The 19,501-nt window shown below is 42.0% G+C and overlaps 1 protein-coding gene across 2 annotated transcripts in view; it reads left to right on the top strand.

The window, feature by feature from the left end:
• The first annotated feature begins 1,834 nt into the window (after positions 1-1,834).
• Positions 1,835-19,501, top strand: part of numb (NUMB endocytic adaptor protein) — a 104,786-nt gene continuing 87,119 nt past the window's right edge. For both annotated transcript variants that reach the window (XM_019061239.2, XM_072298162.1), the window contains exon 1: positions 1,835-2,246. The gene's annotated coding sequence lies outside the window, so the exon portion shown is untranslated. The remainder of the gene's footprint in view (positions 2,247-19,501) is intronic.

Here is a 19,501-nt window from a genome sequence, read left to right as displayed (position 1 = left end):
TCTGATTTTCCGTTTCCCTCTCCACGTAAACCTATCCCTACCTGCCGTTAGTACGTGTCACCCTTCTGCTCTGGCATGGGTCCTTTGTCAGTATCACTCCCTTTCTTATGCCGTCGGACTCGGAACACCTACTACGCATTTCCTCCGTCGCATTGCTCATAATCAGTTCTCGGTTTGTCCAGGTTTCTCAGTAGTGCGTCTAGAGTTTTGCTTTCTTGATTTTATCATTATAGTTTTTTTTTTACATGAAAATTACTTAATTTTGATGTGTATTTTTCAGAAGATAATTTTCCTTTTTACGGCAGCACAGGTTTTATTAATAATTAACTTTTTTACAGCAGCTCATGTGTTCTTCCAAGAGAATCGGTAATTAATGTTCACCCTTTCGCACCGTTAAATTTTCACAAAGTGTTTTGATTTTCTTTTCAAGGAGTGGTTTTTATTTTTCAAAGATGTTTCTTTTTCTAGAAGTAGGTGGTTATCATTATCAGTTTCTTATTCTTTGTTTTTGAATTTATCATTTTTCCTCCAGGAAGTCCTCTAATTACTCGTAGTAGCAAAATTTGGCTCGCTTCGCGAGCCAACATTCACTCGCGGAGCGAGTGACTGGGGGTCCAGGGGGCGAAGCCACCGGCTAGCGGCGCAAGCGAGCGTAGCGAGCTGAAGCAGCTAGTATTTTTAAATGTAGCTATAAAGAAAAATCGGAATCAGAAAAAAATTACAAACGAGAAAAGGTGACAAAATTTCTCATTTCCTGATAGTATATTTCTAATTTAGTCGTCTTTCTGTGATACAATAGACAGCACCTTTAATTAGTCGAGTTAAGATTAAGAGAGAAACCGAACACGAAATTTGGTCTGGAATGGCGCGGCGCAGAGAGCAATGATGACGAGAACTTAAGATGAAACGGAGAAACCTTCGGCGCAGCGCAGCGGTCGGCATGTAACACATATTAGCGCCTACAAGACTGCATGAATACTTCACGCATTGCGTCAAAGACAATGCGGTCGCTCCCGTCAGCAGCGAGCGGCGTGAAACGCATAGCGCCTACAAGACTGCATGAATACTTCATGCATTGCGTCAAACGCACACAAGACTGTGGGAATACTTCACGCATTGCGCCAAACACAGAGCGGTCAGCCCGGCGCGGCGGCGGAAGTTAAAATTATTAAACCACATTTATGTTTGTTCTGTCATTATTTTTACGTTCATTTCATATAAATGGAAGGCCTTGTCACACAGAGATAGGTTTACGGAACATAACTTTCGCACTAAGTTCAGGGAACTTTTGCTAGTATAGTGTTGACAGGGCGCTCGCAAAAAAATGTGCCCAACACGAGTAAACGCGTCTTATGAACCCCTCCCCTTCCGGCACGTTCATTTAATGGTTCTTATTAATGTTTCATAACAAATGAGAAGGGGGCGGCAAAATACAGGCTGCCCATGGGCGGCAAGTAAGTAAATCCGGCCCAGTCCTGAGATGACGCAATTTTTCAAAATTTTCCGAGGGAGGCTCCCTCGGTCCCCCAAGAAAAGCTAGACGAATTTCCGAACGCTTCTTTTTTGAGCTAGAAAAGTACCGTAGTTAAGTTTTTAACACCCCCCCCCCCTCCCATCGCACCCTGGATGAGACAGTGAGACACCCCTCAGCCCCCCCTCCTAAAAAATCATAATACCGCCCACGACCGTTTCGCGGTCGAATTTGAATCTGCGATGAAGTTCTCAAATCGTTGTTCGTTCATCGTTTTAAGGCACCGAGACGAGAGTTGCGGATAAGGGCGACAGAGCGCGCTCAAAGTATGATCGATTTTTCACGTTGGCGGAGCGGCGCTTGCGTTATATCTGTGCGGGACGAGGCAATTTACTTCTCCAGTCTACTTTCACGTTATCATGAAAATCGCCTGTCGCCCAGTTCGTCCGCACAGCTAGTTCCTTCGAAAACTCGGCATGTCATTCCGAACTCGGCTTCATTGCGGGACGTTGTAGTTTAGTCATTCCGCGTCCTTCCTTTCATGTCGAACGGCGAACCGGCTGCGGATCCGAGTCATGAAGTGATTTCCTCTCAAATTTCATGGTGAAACTGTGATGTAACCTAGTTCTCGCCCGAGTCGCGACGGTAACATTTCACCCAGTATGATCAAATTCAGTCGTGAGCGAGCCATGTCTTTGAAATTTATGTGGCATTTCGCACTGCCAATGAGCTTGCACCCGGAAGGATTACTCGTTTAGTCCGATCGTCATAACAGGTAAGACATATCGTTGATATTCTCCGTATCTTATCACTCGGCTAAGTTTGCTCTCGATGTGTCAACATTTGCGCTGGCTCCTACCTACTGTACCTAGTGGGTTGTTTTGTCTGTGCTGTTTTTACATAATCAACATTTCCTTTGCCGCCAGTGTACATATTTAGATGCTTCGCGTATATTTTGATGTCGAGCCAAACAAAAATAAAAAATCGCCTTTTTTCAGTAATTCTATAGTGTGCCTGGTTCCGTGATAATTTTATTTTTTTCATCATTTTTTTGAACCTATTTGCCTCTGAGTCACAGTGTTCGTGATGTTACTATGAATGCATCTTCACACTGCGAATAGAAGTATTTTTTTATTTTCGCTTTTTTTTAATGTAGCTGAGTGTCCGAATTGCTCTTTAGTACAGATAAGATTAGATATAGTCTGTGCTACTTCGAGTTTCCATCTCGAATGAAGAAATTTAAAAGCTAGTTTAGGTACAGGACTACCTACCCCTTTTTTCTCCTCTGATTGAGCAAACCAAATAATTTAGATTTTCCTCTCTCCGCCCTTATCCCCCCATTTTTTTTTTAAAATGTACTTATTCTTAAATCAACCACCATCACGCCTCACCCATTTTCTGTTTATTGCATTTCCTTTAATCCTAAATTTTTCCTTCTAATACAGTTGAATGACAAGTTGACGTACGATTAATTTCAACTGTGATGGCTAACAACCCCTTCACTCTCACGTAGAAAATTATCAACAGTAGCAGTGATTAAAAAAAAAAAAAAAAAAAAAAAAAAAACCCTGAATTTTATGAAGATGCTCATCAGGTAGCCTTAATTTTAGACCACGAAGAGGCGGAGGATATGTCGGATAATATTATTTATTGAAAAAGTGCAATGTTTCAGTAAAAGTGGAATGAGATTACAAGAAAATCGACCACACGCTTAAGTAATCAATCACTGACAAGTCTCCGTGTCAGTGCACTTCTAGACAGTGAATCATCCTAATTCTCTCATTTATCAGTGCCATAAATGAAAGTGTCGAATTGATTTTATTGAAATTCCTGGACGTATGTTTATCATCCTTATCATTGTTTGTAAGACAACAAGACGATTAATATTCGGATAAATGTTATCTTATCTGAGATTTAGTCATCATATACAAACCGCCGCTCTTTTCCTTCAATTCCTATTATGTGATCACCAACCCATGGAGTATGAAGTATTACTCAAATGTTGCAAATTTTACGGCGATGTCAGCTTGACACAGCGGGGAATACGCACATATACCTACATCAAATTTTATTTTCTCTTCTTTTTCTTCTTCCAAAGAAACGTCGTCTAGTAACTAAGTAATGCCATTGAAAATGAAATAATCCGTTCACAAAAAGCAAACAAACAAACATAAAGGAAAGGAGAACAAAAATTACAAGAAAAAAATATTTTTCTTTCGGTAAATGAGGAAAAATGCAAGTCATGTTTCTGATAGATTCCAGTCTCTAGAAATTATCCAATTTTGCAATTTCTCTCTGCAATTTGCACTAGATTCCAGTTTCTAGAAATCATCCACTTACATCATTTCTCTTCATCAATTTGCATTCAAATTTCCGATGAAATCAAAAACAGACGCTCTCTATTCGGAGCGGCGCCTGAGGCTGCAGCTGAAAGCTCATTTATTTGCTCAATAGAATTATGAAGATTTTGACGTGAGTCGTAAGATGCGATTGAAATGGGCGAAAGTCCTCACGCCTCGCAACTCGTGAGGCGCCCACGTGTGTGACGCGCAGAATCGGACCCCAGGGCGCCCGCCTGCCCTTTTGAAAGTCCCGCGTCCAGTCGTACTTCCCGCCTCCCGCGGTGTGGGGTGCCGCTCAGTGTTGTCAGTTCGACATCTTATCATTTGGACTTCATTTTGCGATAAGGAACCTTAGCTCATCCAAAGAAGGACCAATCGGCTATTAACTGTCGGCACTTACGTTGTTTCTCAAATGAGTTGGAGATTGTAGTTCCTAATTGCAAAATTAAGTCCTTTTATCCATCCATGATCGGGTTTATTATGTTAGCAAAGTCGCGCTGACCTTTCGGTCAACCCGAGCTCGATGTTTCAGTTTGTCTAGTAGCTAGGGCCGGATTTAGGGGGTGGCCACATGGGCCGCGGCCCAATTTTTTTAAATGTAGCTATACAGAAAAATCGGATTCAGAGAAAAAATTACAAACGAGGAAAAGTGACAAAATCTCTCATTTCCCGAGAGTATATCTCTAATTTTGTCGTCTTCCTGTGACACAATAGACTGCACCTTTAATTAGTCGAGTTAAGACTAAGAGAGAAACCGAACACAGAATTTGGCCTGGAACGGCGCGGCGCAGAGAGCAATGATGACAAGAACTTGAGATGAACAGGAGAAACCTTCGGCGCGGCGCGGCGGTCGGCATGTAACACATATTAGCGCCTACAAGACTGCATGAATACTTCACGCATTGCGTCAAAGACAGCGCGGTCGCTGCGGTCAGCAGCGGGCGGCGCGGCGTGAAACGAATAGCGCCTACAAGTCTGCATGAATACTTCAAGCATTGCGCCAAACATAGTACGGTCAGCGCGGTGCGGCGGCGGAATTTAAAATTATTAAAGCACATTTATGTTTGTTCTCTCATAATATTTTCGTTCATTTCATGTAAATATAAGACCTTGTCCACACAGAGATAGGTTTACGGAATTTAACTTTCGCGCTAAGTTACATGAATTTTTGCTAGTAGTGTTGATAGGGCTTTCGCAAAAAATGTGTCCAACACGAATAAACGCGTCTTATGAACACCCCCCCCCCCGCCGGCACGTTCATCTGATGGTTTTTATTGATGTTTCAAAACGATTGAGAAGGCGGCGGCAAAAGACAGGCATAGCTCCTGTGTATGAGCTTAACGAATCATATTAATTTTCAACCCAAAAAATGGCAAAGTTCAGAAAAATGAAGGCAGAATTATCTTTGGATATAAGACCCCGCATTCGATGCATAGACGTCGATGACTGTATAGCGAGGTTTTTTTCCACGGTGGATTCTGCTTCTCTAAACTTTTCTCTAACTTTAAAAAGTCACTGGGTATTGGGCCTGGTGCCTCCAGAGCAACGGCTGTCTAGACTAGTACACCTCGAGCTTGATAATCATCTCTATCAATTACAAATCAATACCTTATTTCGGAGCTGCACAATGCGGATAGCGAAAAAGGCGGCTAGGAGAACGTCCCAGATTGGCCGAGGTAATTGAATCGAAACTAGCCCAGGCCTTGGAAACGGAAATTCACCTTGTATCTTAATTACGCGTGTCATCTGCAGTCGAAATCGTCACTCGGGTGTTGGGTTGCCCGTTGCGCTGCGCCGCTCGGCGAAAACCACTTATCTGCTAGGCATTTTCTTTCCTAGTTATGCGGTTTTGGCTAGCAAGTACGGCATCTCGGCAGCTCCTTCGTGAACACGGTTGTTGAGTGGAAGTAACAAATCCTGATTTCACGTTCTTCGGGTCGGTTTAATTTTCAGTCGAACAGGCAACCGCCTCATTGACTCCTGGCCTCATGCTGTCGCTCCTCCGACGTGAGGACGTATCTCGGTTTTCTCGTGAGCCTTGTTTTACGTATAAATCCGCGCTTTCGGGGGCTCATGCGGAATTCCAGGTACGCCCTTAAGTCAACCAGAGGAGCGACGATGTGATCATCACCATGCATCAAATGATCCAGCAAGGTTACCTACTTCCTGCCCAATATCATCGATCGCCGCGAATTTTACTGCCGGGCTAAGGAATAATGCCGTATGAACATCGAGCGTTGCCAAATCTCCTACGATGAAAATGCGAATTCCCTGGGAAATTCGTAAATATCTTCTTTCGCTTTTTCAGAAAACTCTCATCGAACTCAGATCTAAAGTATCAGAAAATGTCAAAGAAAAATGTTTGATGGTTTCCTTAAAAGTGAATATTTTGCCGGGAGAAAGTTGGCAACAGTCGAATGCTCATACGGTATTTTTCCATAGCACGGCAGAATTAAGCCTCAGAAATCCGCGCCTCTTTTCGTAGTTTTCCACAAGAAGGAAAGTAATTTTATTTGAACGCTTCAATCGTATTTGTAGCGTAAAACTGTCGGTGCCGACTGAATATTCCAGTGATTTCTAACTTGATTTTGATTATGTGCTAAAATTGGCTAAATTTTTAACAGAAATTTCTCAAGTTAATCGTTTGAGGTAATATTGCAACCTTGGAATAATGTTGGGCCCCTTCGTCCGGGAAACGACGACTTCTGCCGACCTAACAGGGAAAAAACTGTATAAACCAAAGATCGACGTCGCCAAATTTTCTCCGACAAAAATATTTTTTGGGGGGTAGTACGAGTGCTCTTCTTTGAAATGATCAGATACTTTAAATCAAATCACGAGTAAAATTCTATGAAAAACTGGAAGAAGAATGTTCACAAGTTTTCCGATGAATATCGATTGTATCGAAGAATATTTGCCAACGTCGGAAGGCTCATACGGCGTATCTATTATCAGGTTTACGAGCAGTCAGTTCATAGTTAGCAGTACTATCCTGTCGTTGCTGTAGAAAACGCCGAATATGCCTTCGCTGGTCGCCATATTTCTTTCGACAGAAGTTTATCCTCAGAAATTTTAAAATAATTATTCTTCAAAGCCTGCGGAAACACCAGAATAAATCGCGAGTACAAATTTGCGAAAAAATCTGAAAAAGATGCTTAATTTTTCCAATTTTTACCATATTTTGCGATATCTTTCGCAGAATTTTAATTGCGGCTAAATGCGATGTAACCGTAAGTTTCAAAGGGATATCTCCATAACTCTCATAAAAATAAACACCCTCTTGAATTGGACTCGCTCAAAATTCCTTTATTCAGTGGCGTGGCGTGACTATATCCGGTAGGCGTTCGGTAGGAGTGTTAACTTTAGGGGGGGGGGGGGGGTCAGAAAGGTTCACTCTCCTTCCTTAAAGGGGGGTTCGGGGGGCCTCCCCCGGAAACTTTTTAAAAAATGAAGCCGCAAGAACACGATTTTAACCCTTTCTGGTGAAAATTGTGCCGGTAAATTGTCATTGAAATTTTGTTCTTTTTACCGATCGTTTTCCTGTAATTTATTTTGTTAAATGATAACGTATTTTCGCAACACGCACCTGCAGAGAGAGGTGGGAGAGGGAGACTGAGAAACTGGGAGATGCGGCCCGCAGGCGCAGGGGGGAAGCGGAGGGCGAATCGCGGCATAGAGGAAATTCGGCGGTTCGCAAACCCCTGCGGACCACTGCTATAGGAAACAGCTGGACTGATGAGCGGCTCTCCTCTCTCGTTCTTTTCCCCTCCCTTTTCTCTCTGCTGTGTTCCCTCCGCGAGCGCGGTCCGCACTCGTCTCCGAACCCAATGCTCACGCTCCGCTCTGCGCCGCGCGCCGGTGCCTCTCCTCTCTCGTGTACCCTTTGCCCCTTCATCATTGCACCCAGGTTCTCTCTCCTCACCGTACGCAGATCATCCAGGTTCGGTAGCCGGTGCGGACCACGCGTCACAGGATTTTCTCTCTCCGCCGCGCCACATGCCGCTGTCGGAAGCCAAGCGCCCGATACTTATTTGCGATCTACTATTCTGTATTCTGTATTGCTTCCCACATTCTTAGCCATAATTTATTAATTGTTTCAAAATATTTTAGGGTGTTCGGCGAACACTGCGAACCTATGGACGCCACGCCACTGCCTTTATTTCGTTGGATATGCAATTATATCTCTGGCGGTAAAAATTGCTCCGAGACAAAACGAACCTAAAGTAAAATCACTTTACGCCAATAGTTTAATTGCGAGCAACATACTAAAAATAAACCTTTGTTGACAGAAATTTGGCAAATAATCTCAAGCAACTTTCTTAAGAAACCTCCTCTCAAATTGTTTGTCAAGAAATTTGACCCTCAAAATTAAGCTATTGGCGTAAAGTGTTTTTACTTTCAGTTTTGTCTCAGAACAAGTTTAACCTCCTGAGATAAAACTGCATATCCAACGAAATAAAGGAATTTTGAGCGAGTCCAATTCCAAAGGCTTTGTTCACACGAGCGTAGTGTGAACGAAATTTGCTTCACGAACTGGGGGTTCCAGGAACAATGTTATAGGTAAGTTAAAACAAGTTCATGGAACAAGTTCGCCTGAAGTTCCTTGAATCCCGGTCGCGTTAAGTAGGCTCAATGATTGTAAGCTCAGCCACCTAGCGGTTACGTTCATTTTCGGGAAGCACTAATGCAGAATGCTTCACATCAAGATGAACCCATTCTTTTCTCAAATAAATGAGTTTAAACTTCACGTTAACGTGAACGCATTTAAAATGCCTTCAAATTCAGAGGATACTCTCAGTGTTACGGTCGTAAGTTCCAACAATCTCAACACGGTTCGTCTGATCGTCTGTTCATGTGCTGTGGATACCCATCACGTGTAAATTTGTGCACACCAAAAACTAAGTCATTCTGAAACTTTAAAATTAATTTTCTTCTCGACAAAACCTTGCGCATTTTCCTTTCAGCCGAAAAGAAAAAAACTATGGGAAGCAGTAAAAAGATTAGGTGGGCATTCGGCCGGTGGGGATTCGGCCGGTCGGATTTTTCGTGGGGATTCGGCCGGTTTCTGATTTATTATTCAGAGTATGGAAAGTTTGGCAACAATGCACAGAACAAATATGAATGAAACGTGGTATAAAAGAAATGAGCTATTTAACGTAGTGTACGTACATATCTGAAATTTACATTCGCGATTTAGTAAAGATCGAGTGGAATCTTCTTTTAAAGTTTTTAATAACACATGAAAATTTGGTTGTTTCTTGTTAACGAGTTTGTTCAACTGGGAGTTCCAGCCTTCCACCAAATTATTTGTACGGTCACGAACAGAGGAGTAATTCCACATCTCCTTCGGAATGTTTGGATTATCCACCCATTGTTCCACAAAATAAACATTAAATTTCAAAATGTTATCGTGTAATGGGCAATCCTCCATAATAATGAACCAGGCATCATCTTGCTTGCTCATCAAGGTCAATAAATGCCGAAGAGGCAAATCTTCTAATATGATCTCTTATGGCAGTACAGCTTTCTACTCAACGCTGAGACCCAATTCCTGAACTTTCCTCCAAATTGACTGGTTAAAATGCAAGTTAAACCCGTGCAATTTTGCGTCAGGATATAAATTTGACAAAACGGATATGACAGCAATCTCAATAAAATCTAAACAGAAACTTTCTGGCTTCCACGTTGAACATTTTTCCACACGATAAAAGCATTCCTCTGCTTCGCATTAGTACATTGTTGCCAAACTTTCCACACTCTGGATAATAAATCGGAAACCGGCCGAATCCCCACGAAAAATCCGACCGGCCGAATCCCCACGCGACCAGTAAGAAGGGGGAAATAGAAAAAATCCTCCACGCAACAACCGAAAAGCGGGAATACCGAAGACAAAGTAAGAGAATTTTGAGGTGTTTGGATTTTTGTTGAGCTTGGTGTTAAAACTTATAGAAACCAAAAACGTAAGTACCTTGCTCAGGATTTAATTTCAAGATTCTTCAACGTTTGACTCGTGTGCAGCAATTTTGCCGCAGCATCCTATAAACAGTCAGACCCTGGCCTGTAGACAATCTTAACTGATTGATGAGAACCACAGAGAAAAATACAGCTCTTTCTAAAAATTATGAATCTCGTGCGTCAAAAAATTGTACCGCGTTTCTGTTTCGAACTTAGCAGATTTACCCTCGACAAATTCCCTGTTCTAAAAACTAAAGTTGCCCAAATTTCAAAAGTATTCCAAAAAGGATCGGTACTCCCCGATAATTTACGTTTGATCGTATCTTCTGAAGAATACAATGCAGGATTCGACACTCTTTGGCGTTTTAACAACGTTTTATTTTTTTCTAATCGGTAGATCCTAGCCTTAGTAGCAGCGATTACTTGAAATTGATTGAAAAATGTATTCATTTTTTCTAGCCCTTTTTTGTATTTTTTTATGAATGCAGTGAAAAAGTTTAGACAAATCTGAAACATCAACTTCGCAGTTTTTTTTACCACTTACTTACAATGTTTTTTCTCTCTTTTTGAATTAAAAAAATAGTGATAGACAATTTCTTAAAAAAAATCTACAGTAGGTAGATTTTCACAAAAAATTTTACGTAAATTTCAATAAACGTAAATACACAGGAAAACTGAAGGAGAGGTTTTATTTTCGAAAAATTTTAGTGTATTTTTTTCATTTTTTTAACAGTCATTTTAAGATTGTCTGAAAAGCGTTTTTCACCAGTCGGTGCCGCTTATTAAAAAGTGGTACGTGGAGCAGCAACACAACGGCGCGGCGCACTGTGGTCCACAGACTGGATTTAACAGAACTTCATTCAGAAATGCAATGTATCCTTTTAAAATTTAATATATCTTATGATTTTTGGATCACTGATTTCATTTTACATATGTATAAGTTTAAGAACACCGTGGTGCCAAACTTTAATTTTTTGCACCCTCAAAATTTGAACAAAGTTCCGTTAAATACGGTGTGTGGACCATAGTGCGGCGCACACACATTACAAAATCAGCTAGCCAGACGGAAGATGAAAGGATTCGTCCTTCTGAGCGTGAGCCCTGAGCCAGTCCATCCGGTTCATCCTCGGAGGGCGGTGACCCCACACCTCCTCCTGTCCGAGCGATGGCAGGATCGCGAAATAAAGAAATACCTCCGAGGAAAGCTCCAATCGACTCCGCCGTGGATTTTCGGTCTTTCCTTACCTCCACTCCTGCCATTGATCAGTTTAGCCGGCGTCGATTCCGCTCCGCAAATTTTCCGAGACACCCGTTGCGAGGCATGAATGATCGATTTCCGATGTTCCCCCATTTGAAGATATGGTGAAGAATCGATTTTTAAGGTGTTCGTTGCGAACACCCTGTTTATCGATCCTTTTCCATAGGTTTAAATGCCAGATCAATCGATACATCTCAAAGCACGCCATGTCACTGGAAGACAAAGAGAGGAGGCCTCTACAGTGTCCGCCTTCGATTTTGATAAAATTGTGCGGGTACGTAGTTCTTAAGGAACTTAAACACGTGGTCTAACTGGTTCCACTACTGGGCATAGTTTAATATGTAGTTAAATTTGGTCATATTTCTCCATTCAGACGGGTCTCTTGAAAAAGTGCCCGCTACCTATCGTCGCAGTTTCGTCCCTAACAAATCGCAGGGAAAAGGGACATGTTTAAAGATTTTCTTCATAAGACGGCACGATATGACACGATAAAATAATGAAGATGACTTGCCAACACGTAATTTGGCCTGGAGTGGCGCGGCGCAAAGATAAATGATGACGAGGACTTGAGATGAAAAGGAGAAGCCCTCGACGCGGCGGTCGGCATGTAACACATATCGCCTACGAGACTGCATGAATACTTCACGCATTGCGTCGAACACAGTACGGTCAACAGCGGTCGGCGCGGCGTGAAACGTGCAGTGCCTACAAGACTACACGAATACTTCACGCATTGCGCCAAACACAGTGTGGTCAGTGCGGCACGGCGGCGGAAGATAAAATTATTAAACCACATTTATGTTTGTTCTTTCTTAATTTTTTAGTTCATTTCTTACAAATGAAAGGCCTTGTCCCCACAGAGATAGGTTTACGGAACTGAACTTTCGCGCGAAGTTCCGTGAACTTTTGCTAGTAGTGTCGGCAGGGCTTACGCAAAAAATGTGTCCAACACGAGTGAACGCGTCTTATGCACCCTTCTCCCTCCGGCACGTTCACTTGATGGTTTTTATTGATGTTTCAAAATGAATGAGAAGAGGGCGGCAAAATACAGGCGCCCATAGGCGGCAAGTAGGTAAATCCGGCCATACTGCCGTTGTAAGGAAAAACGCCTTATGAACTTTCAGTGGAGCCACATTTGCTTAAATAAAGAACGAATTTACTAAGGGAATTAGGAATATTTTTCTTGAAATTTTCCACATTTTTTTGTTTGCAATTTAATATAAAATTCCTGAAAATTATAAAGGAAGATCTGCATATATTTCTACAAAAACAATTATTTTATCACGGTAGGTTTGTTAACGTCTGAAGGCTCATACGGCGCTTTTCCTTAGCACGGCAGTATAGGTACACTACTTGGAGTACCTGAGGCTACCTCGGCAACTCTCTGCGATTTACGCTCATCAAATTACCTTAAGAAAAATCGTCCCATGTAGATATTCTAGGGTTTGCAAATTCCTCCGATGAAATATGAACTCTCTGGGTATCTTGAGTGTATTTTCCCTTGGCATTACCGTCGAGTACTTTCTTCGTAATTTGATCCAGAATTCCTGAAAATGTCAATAAAATATTCATAACTTTGCTCTACAATAAATGTTTGTCAGAGGAAATTTGGCAACATTCGAATATCTACCTACAGCTTTCCTCTTAACCCATCTATGCCCATTGGGTCGTTAACGACCCATCGCAGTTTTTAACTTTGAGTGTTAGTGTAAATTAGGGAATTTCATGTGTTTAACACAGGAAAATCCATGTGTGCGATATAATCATGCCTATTTTATTTTTGTTGTGCCTCAATACGCGTTTACCCGGTTTACATAACGTCAAAAATAATAGGTTAATAAAAAATCAATTGAAAAAAATAGTTTTGGGCATACATGGGCTGAGCACTGCGAAACTGTATAACTCCTCTCGCGTTATACCATCTTTCGCCTGCACTACTTTGACTCACTATCTATACATAAAAATATTGTCCTCATTTTGCGTGCGATTCCCACTATTTTTTTCCGAGCCAAAATACTCCGTCTCCCTTTTTTTTCTGAAGCGAGCCGCCTCTGGCAAACGCCCTCTCTTTGCACATTGTGCGATCCCGCCACCTCAAAATACCGAGTAGCGATTTTAAGCTGCCGCGCGAAATATGAGCTGATATCAAAATAATGAGATCTTAGCACGGGATAATAGAATTCAGCCTTGAATGAATATTTACGACCACCCCTTACAGAGTCACATTATCTGATCCGGAGACAATTAGTTGATCCGGAGTGGTATAACTTTATGTTTCGAGTTGTTAGCACGCGTTTTTTTTTTTACAGCGGGAGAGAAAGCGGCCTCCGGAAATTTGTAAATAAATGCCGGTAAACTTTTGTTACTCAGTTTGAGGGAGACAAACTTCTCGGCAATCGGGTGCACGTTATTAACTTAGTATTGAATAATTCATAAGCCAAGGAATTTGGGGTTGTGGTTTTAAAAGTCTTTCGGAAATTCGTATTTTCTCCTTCATCTCCTTCCCCTACACAGCGGAGTATTTCCAGATCTTGTAGCACGGATCGTCGACCATCTTGGTCGGCAAAAATGGAATCCGTCACCAAGGAGGACTTATTGCCGGTGCATGTATGCAAATTGCGTGACGGCTCGGCATAGCATGGTACGGCACGGAATGGAGGTGATTGCGCTACTTGCCAAGTTGCTCCACCGCGCACCAGCGCCCTCGCAGAAATCTGCCTCGCTAATAAAAGGAAAAACGCCGCATGACACATTCGAGAGTTGCCAAAGTTCGTCCGATAAAATGTTTGTATGTAATGAGTGGCATAAATATATTCTCTTGAAATTCTCTTGGAAGAAACTTCCGATCAGATCGCGAGTAAAATTCTCTGAAAAATTTGAAAAAAAATACACACAAATTTCCATGAAATTCATAGTTTATTGGAGGACATTTTGCAACGTCTGAAGGCCTGTGCGGTGTTTTTCCTTAGCACGGTAGAAATGAGCTCAAGTCATGACAATGGACTAAATTCATTTAAGCTTATAACTACTGTGTACCTCGTGTTTTTCCTTTTTGCTGGAGCCAGCAACCTGTCCTATGCCGGTGTTTATGGGCTCGAATTTTATTGGTTTACGATCGGATCAGTCGCTGATCGAACGAGCATAACTTAAAATCCGCGGGCTCAGTCAATCAGAGAGCTTGGGGCTGTATTAAACAGCTCCTCTCTATTGGAGGCCCCATATGGTTAACACTGGTATTAAGGAAGTCTTGAAAATATCATTATAATATAGGTTTGTTTTGCGAAAAAATTCACCTTCTACCTATTGCTTTATGATGGATCTGTAAAAGGGGAAATAATGATTTGTCACTGCAAAAAAAGGAAATACAAAAGAAATTTTCTATGATTTTGAAAAACTCGGCAGGTTCGAACCTTAATTCCTCATTGGAATGGTATCGTCACGGGTTATCTTTGTGCTCACCCTGAATCTCCTCAATTCTACGATTTTTTGCTCGTGGAGGATCTATGTTTTACAGAGTGCATCATGAATTCGTCGTTTTTATCTCCTCATCGAACTCACTTGTTTGGGTCTACAGCTACACTACGGTTCATAACTTGGGTCTGAAGATAGATTTTCGTAAAAAATGCGAGTTTTTCCGCCAAAATCGGGCTTCAAACCCACCACGTTCAGGCCGGTAGTAGATCTGAAAAGACACCGGATTGACCACATCATGATGCATTCCGTAAAATTTAGTCCTTACGCAAGCAAAAAATCGCAGAACTGAGGAAATTTTGCTAGGTTGGACTCCAAAACGGCCCCCTTCGATACCCCTCCTCGGCTTTGTGCTAATTTCAGTTCTAACGATTGATTCAGCAAAAACCCTGTCACTGGAAAAAAAACACATTGTATCTAGAGTCCAGACTCTTGAAAACATTGACAAGAAAAAATACTCTTGATTCAATCAGTTTTTAGCTTAAATCAAACGGAAATCCGCTTAAATTAAGAGGCTTGGTTCTTAATTTAAGCAAAAATCCGATTGAATCAAGAGTATTTTTTCTTGCCGATGTTTTTAAGAGTCTGGACTCTAGATCCAATGTGGTTTTTTTTCCGGTTCTCCCTCATCGTCAGTTCATCCCTCATCCCCCTTCCTTCCCGGGTTCCACTCCCTCTCATCAATCTCCCTGGATTCCAAAATGCACACCGCGTCACCGATACTCTTCGATTTTTTGTCGCTCCTCTGCCGTCATCTCAATTCCCACGTGAGTCTGGTTTTACACATAAGTCCATGCTTTCCGGGGCTCATGCTAAAATCGAGATACGCCCTTACGTCAGAGGAGCGACGATCTGCGGCAACGCGGCCCGTCCCGCGACTAGCGAGAAGCCGAGCTAACCTCATTTTTCGATTGCAACACCGCGGCTCCGCGCGTCGGGACGGAGACAGGGCCAGAGACGGAGGCGCAGGCGTCCAGCTTAGCGGCACGGCGCCCAACACGGCCATGCTAAGAAAGAACGACGTATGAGCCATCAGACGTTGCCAAATCTTCTTCGACAAATCCCGAATTTACGGGAAAGCTTATCAATATTTCTCCTCCAATTATTAGGAGCATTTTGTTTGTATTTGATCTAAAGTGTCCGAAAATTTCAAGGAAAAACTCGTATCAAGTTCTTCAAAAATGAATATTTTCTGAGTGGCAATTTGGCAACATCAGAATGCTCATACGGCGTTTTTCCTGAGCGTGGCAGAACAGCAAGAGTAAGAGCAATGCAACGGCTCGGACCAATTGAGTACATGCTAATAAACTACGGCTACCTCCTTACTTTGCACTTGACTCTATTAGGTATCCATCGGTGTCTTGTTACTGCACCCCTGGCGCTTGCCGCTTGCATATAGAAGTACGCGAGAGCACCGCGCGGCGTGGTGTGGTGCAGTGCCATGATAGCGAAGTGAGCCGTACACTGAAAAAAAAAATCTCGGTGTATTTACTAAGAAAAGGGTAAAATTACCAAGAATTCAGGATTCTATTTGATCCCAGTTTTTTTTTGGTAAAATTACCATTTATGGAATTGGTAATTTTACCGAAAAATCTCGGTAAAATTATTGAACTTTCTCCGTAATTTTACTGGGCCTTGGTAAAAACGCCAATATTTTTTATCAATTGCGGTAGAATTACCGAGATAAAATGGCAAAGTTACCGGGAATTGATTACTAATAAAAGTGGTATTCTTATCTGAAAAAAACAGTAAAAATACCGGATTTTAGGTAAGCTTACCAGTCTGTCTTGGTAAAATTACCAATAATTGGTTAAAAAAGTGGGATGGTAAAGGTACCAACGGACCTTGGTGAAAACGCCGAGAATATTTTTTCAGTGTAGCGAAGTGAGCCGTAGGTGCAAAAATGATAAGTTTTGGAAAATGGGCTCAGTAGCGCCTGAGCGGAATATTTTATTGAAAGAGGCCTCGTCGTTTGTCGAAGTGCCACCGATTATCCGAACTATGCGAGCATCCAAATCGTTTGAAAAATTAAAAATCGACAAATTTTTACTTGAAAGCACTGCTCTACCGTGCTGAGGAAAAACGCCGTGTGAAAATTCGAGAGTTGCCAAATTTCCTTCAATTAAATATTTATTTTATCAGGAAAGTTATGAATATTTTTCTTTGAAATTTTCAGAGACTTTAGGTGAAATTGTGAACAAAATTACCTGAAAAATTGGAAGGAAAATATTCGGAGGTTTACCAGGAAACTCGTGTTTTATCAAAGGAAATTTGGCAACGGCTGAAGGTTCATACGGCGTTCTTCCTTAGTACGGCAGTGGGCTCTCTGGCGAAATAGTGCTTCTTACGGCTGTTTGGTTTGAAACAACGTCAATTTTCGCGCGCATTTACAACTTTTTCACAAGTCTCGTTTTTACGCAAGTAACACAAATGTGCTGTTTTAGCTCATAAGCGGATCTAGACGCTTCAAACAGGGGGCGAGGGCTTCCCCCAAAAAATTTGCGAAATTTTAAAGCATCCAATATATAATTTTGAGTCAATTTCGTCACGAATGACTACCAAATTTAAGCTTCCCTCCTTCTTTTTTCCTCCATCTTTTCCTCCTGTTTCTCTTCCATTTTCCCCCTCTTTTTCCGGGAAAACAGGGGCTTACGCGGCGACGCGACGCCCTTACGCATCCCCTGCTTTGCATCTGCCGTTGTAGTTGTTTAAGATATTTCATTCACATTAGATTAGATGAATTTTTAAGGAAATTCGACTTCGAAAATTTAAGATTTACGGCTCTCTCCACCAATACGGCAGATTAAGTATCCATCGGCGCTTCGTTAGTTGTCAACTTTTTATACTGCACCCCTGGCGCTTACTGCTTGCACATACGAGAACGCGAGAGCACCATTCATCGCGGTGCGATGTGGCGCGGCGCACACTGGGCTGAGGCAGTAGGGGAATTCGGACAAAATCTGGAAACTTGGAAAGCTTATATTTTAAAAAAATGTGAGACGAAAAAGTTTAAAAGTGGTCTCATTAATTTTTTTTGTGAAATTACCTTTCAGGTGTACACCCGTTGAAATGGAGATGTTACATGTGTGAGGGATTTGCGATTTGACTATTGTTTCTTATGTAAAAGTTCGCGAGAAACACGATGGTGCGACTGGTTTTCTCTGAAATCATCTCCCAAGCTCAAAAAAAGCTCTCAAAGTGAGGCCAAAATGGAGGGGATATCCCGCCCTACCCTGAGAGTCCACCTCTACATCAAAACAAACTCTCCATGCAAAGATAGGGAGCAAATACATTGACAGGGCTGCCACTTCATTTGGGGACTCCAAAACTGAAAACACGGCATCACTGCTAATGTATTTGCTCCCTATCTTTGCATGGAGAGTTTGTTTTGATGTAGAGGTGGACTCTCAGGGTAGGGCGGGATATCCCCTCCATTTTGGCCTCCTTTTGAGAGCTTTTTTGAGCTTGGGAGTTGATTTCAGAGAAAACCAGTGGCACCATCGTGTTTCTCGCAAACTTTTACATATAAATCAGCAGTCAAATCGCAAATTCCTCACACAGGCAACAACTCTATTGAATTTGTGATGAAATTAACATTAAAATTTTAGATCTTAGCCAACAATTTTATGACCGACCTCTTCTTGTAGCTCATTCCACTGTGCGGCGCGGCGTCGCGGAGTAATCGATGAACCTTTGCACAATCTCTCCCCCGCAGAGCGACGGGCGACGTCAGCTGGAGCGGCGCTGCCCCCGGAAACCCCCCTGACCCCCGTGGGACGTGGGCAGGAACGTTGATTCGTTTGTCTATTCATTTTATTGTTAATCCCCGGCCCGTGGCCGTGGCGCAAGCAACCCGTGGAAAATGTACGCGTCGACCCGCGAGTTGGAAAACATGTCAATGGTCAAATTACGAAAACATGTATAGGTATCGATCGCTGCGTTTCAAAATTGCCGCCCCTCTTTTAATTTTTCGAGGGCGTATCGGTTAGTTTCGCTAGTCCGCACAGAATCGTGTTTTGATTATTTCGAAGTGTAGATCGGTGAAATATATGATGAGATCTGCCCAAACACCAAGTTTCCACGTCCACTATTAAAGGAGATTTCGCCACACACTGAAAAAAAATTCTCGGCGTTTTTACCAAGGTCCGTTGGTACTTGTACCATCTCACTTTTTTTACCAATTATTGGTAATTTTACCCAGACAGACTGGTAAGCTTACCTAAAAACCGGTATTTTTACTGTTTTTTTTTCAGGTAAGAATACCACTTTTATTGGTAATCAATTCCCGGTAATTTTACCAAGAAAACACTGGGATCAAATAGAACCCTGAATTCTCGGTAATTTTACCCTTTTTCTTAGTAAATACACCAAGATTTTTTTTTAGTGCAGGGGTGCAAAATGTTCGCGACCGCGCGGTCGTAACCATAATGTGGAAGTGCTCTAATAAGTGTGGAGGCTGAAATCCCCCCCCCCCCCTCATCCAAAGTTTTCAGATTTTCCACTCTTGTAGAATAGTACGACTTCGACACATATAATCTATGATCAGTGATGTATCAATGAATCCCACAAAAGCTTTGATTAAAAGTATCTCAGAGACCTTTGAATAACGTTAGTTGAAGTGCAAAACTATGTATCCCCATGGCGATGTTTTAAAATTTTCGCTCCTGTTCTATTTTTTCGAAAAGTAACAACCCAACTCTATAAATTAAAAACAGAGAGAAAGTCTTGCCTTTGCACGCATGTTGTTTATTGACAGTTTAGTGGATATATTTCGAACATGAAGTCCATCCTCAGCGCACTTAAACACAAAATTACACAATAAAAATACGGGTGGTAGCACAGAATGAAAATACGCAGAGCACGTGGCTCACTGAGTAGAACAATCAAGGGTGTTTTCAAGAAGTTAGGTACGGTGATCAATTTTCCCAGTAAGAAATAAAGTATGACAGAAAATGTGTAACGTTCCAATCGGCGATACGTTGGTTTCGTGATTTAGCCATCGAT

This window comes from Bemisia tabaci, chromosome 3 (assembly GCF_918797505.1).
Source record: "Bemisia tabaci chromosome 3, PGI_BMITA_v3".
NCBI lineage: Eukaryota > Metazoa > Arthropoda > Insecta > Hemiptera > Aleyrodidae > Bemisia > Bemisia tabaci.
The sequence above is the reverse complement of the archived record's forward strand: the minus strand, read 5'-3'. Positions and strand labels throughout refer to the sequence as shown.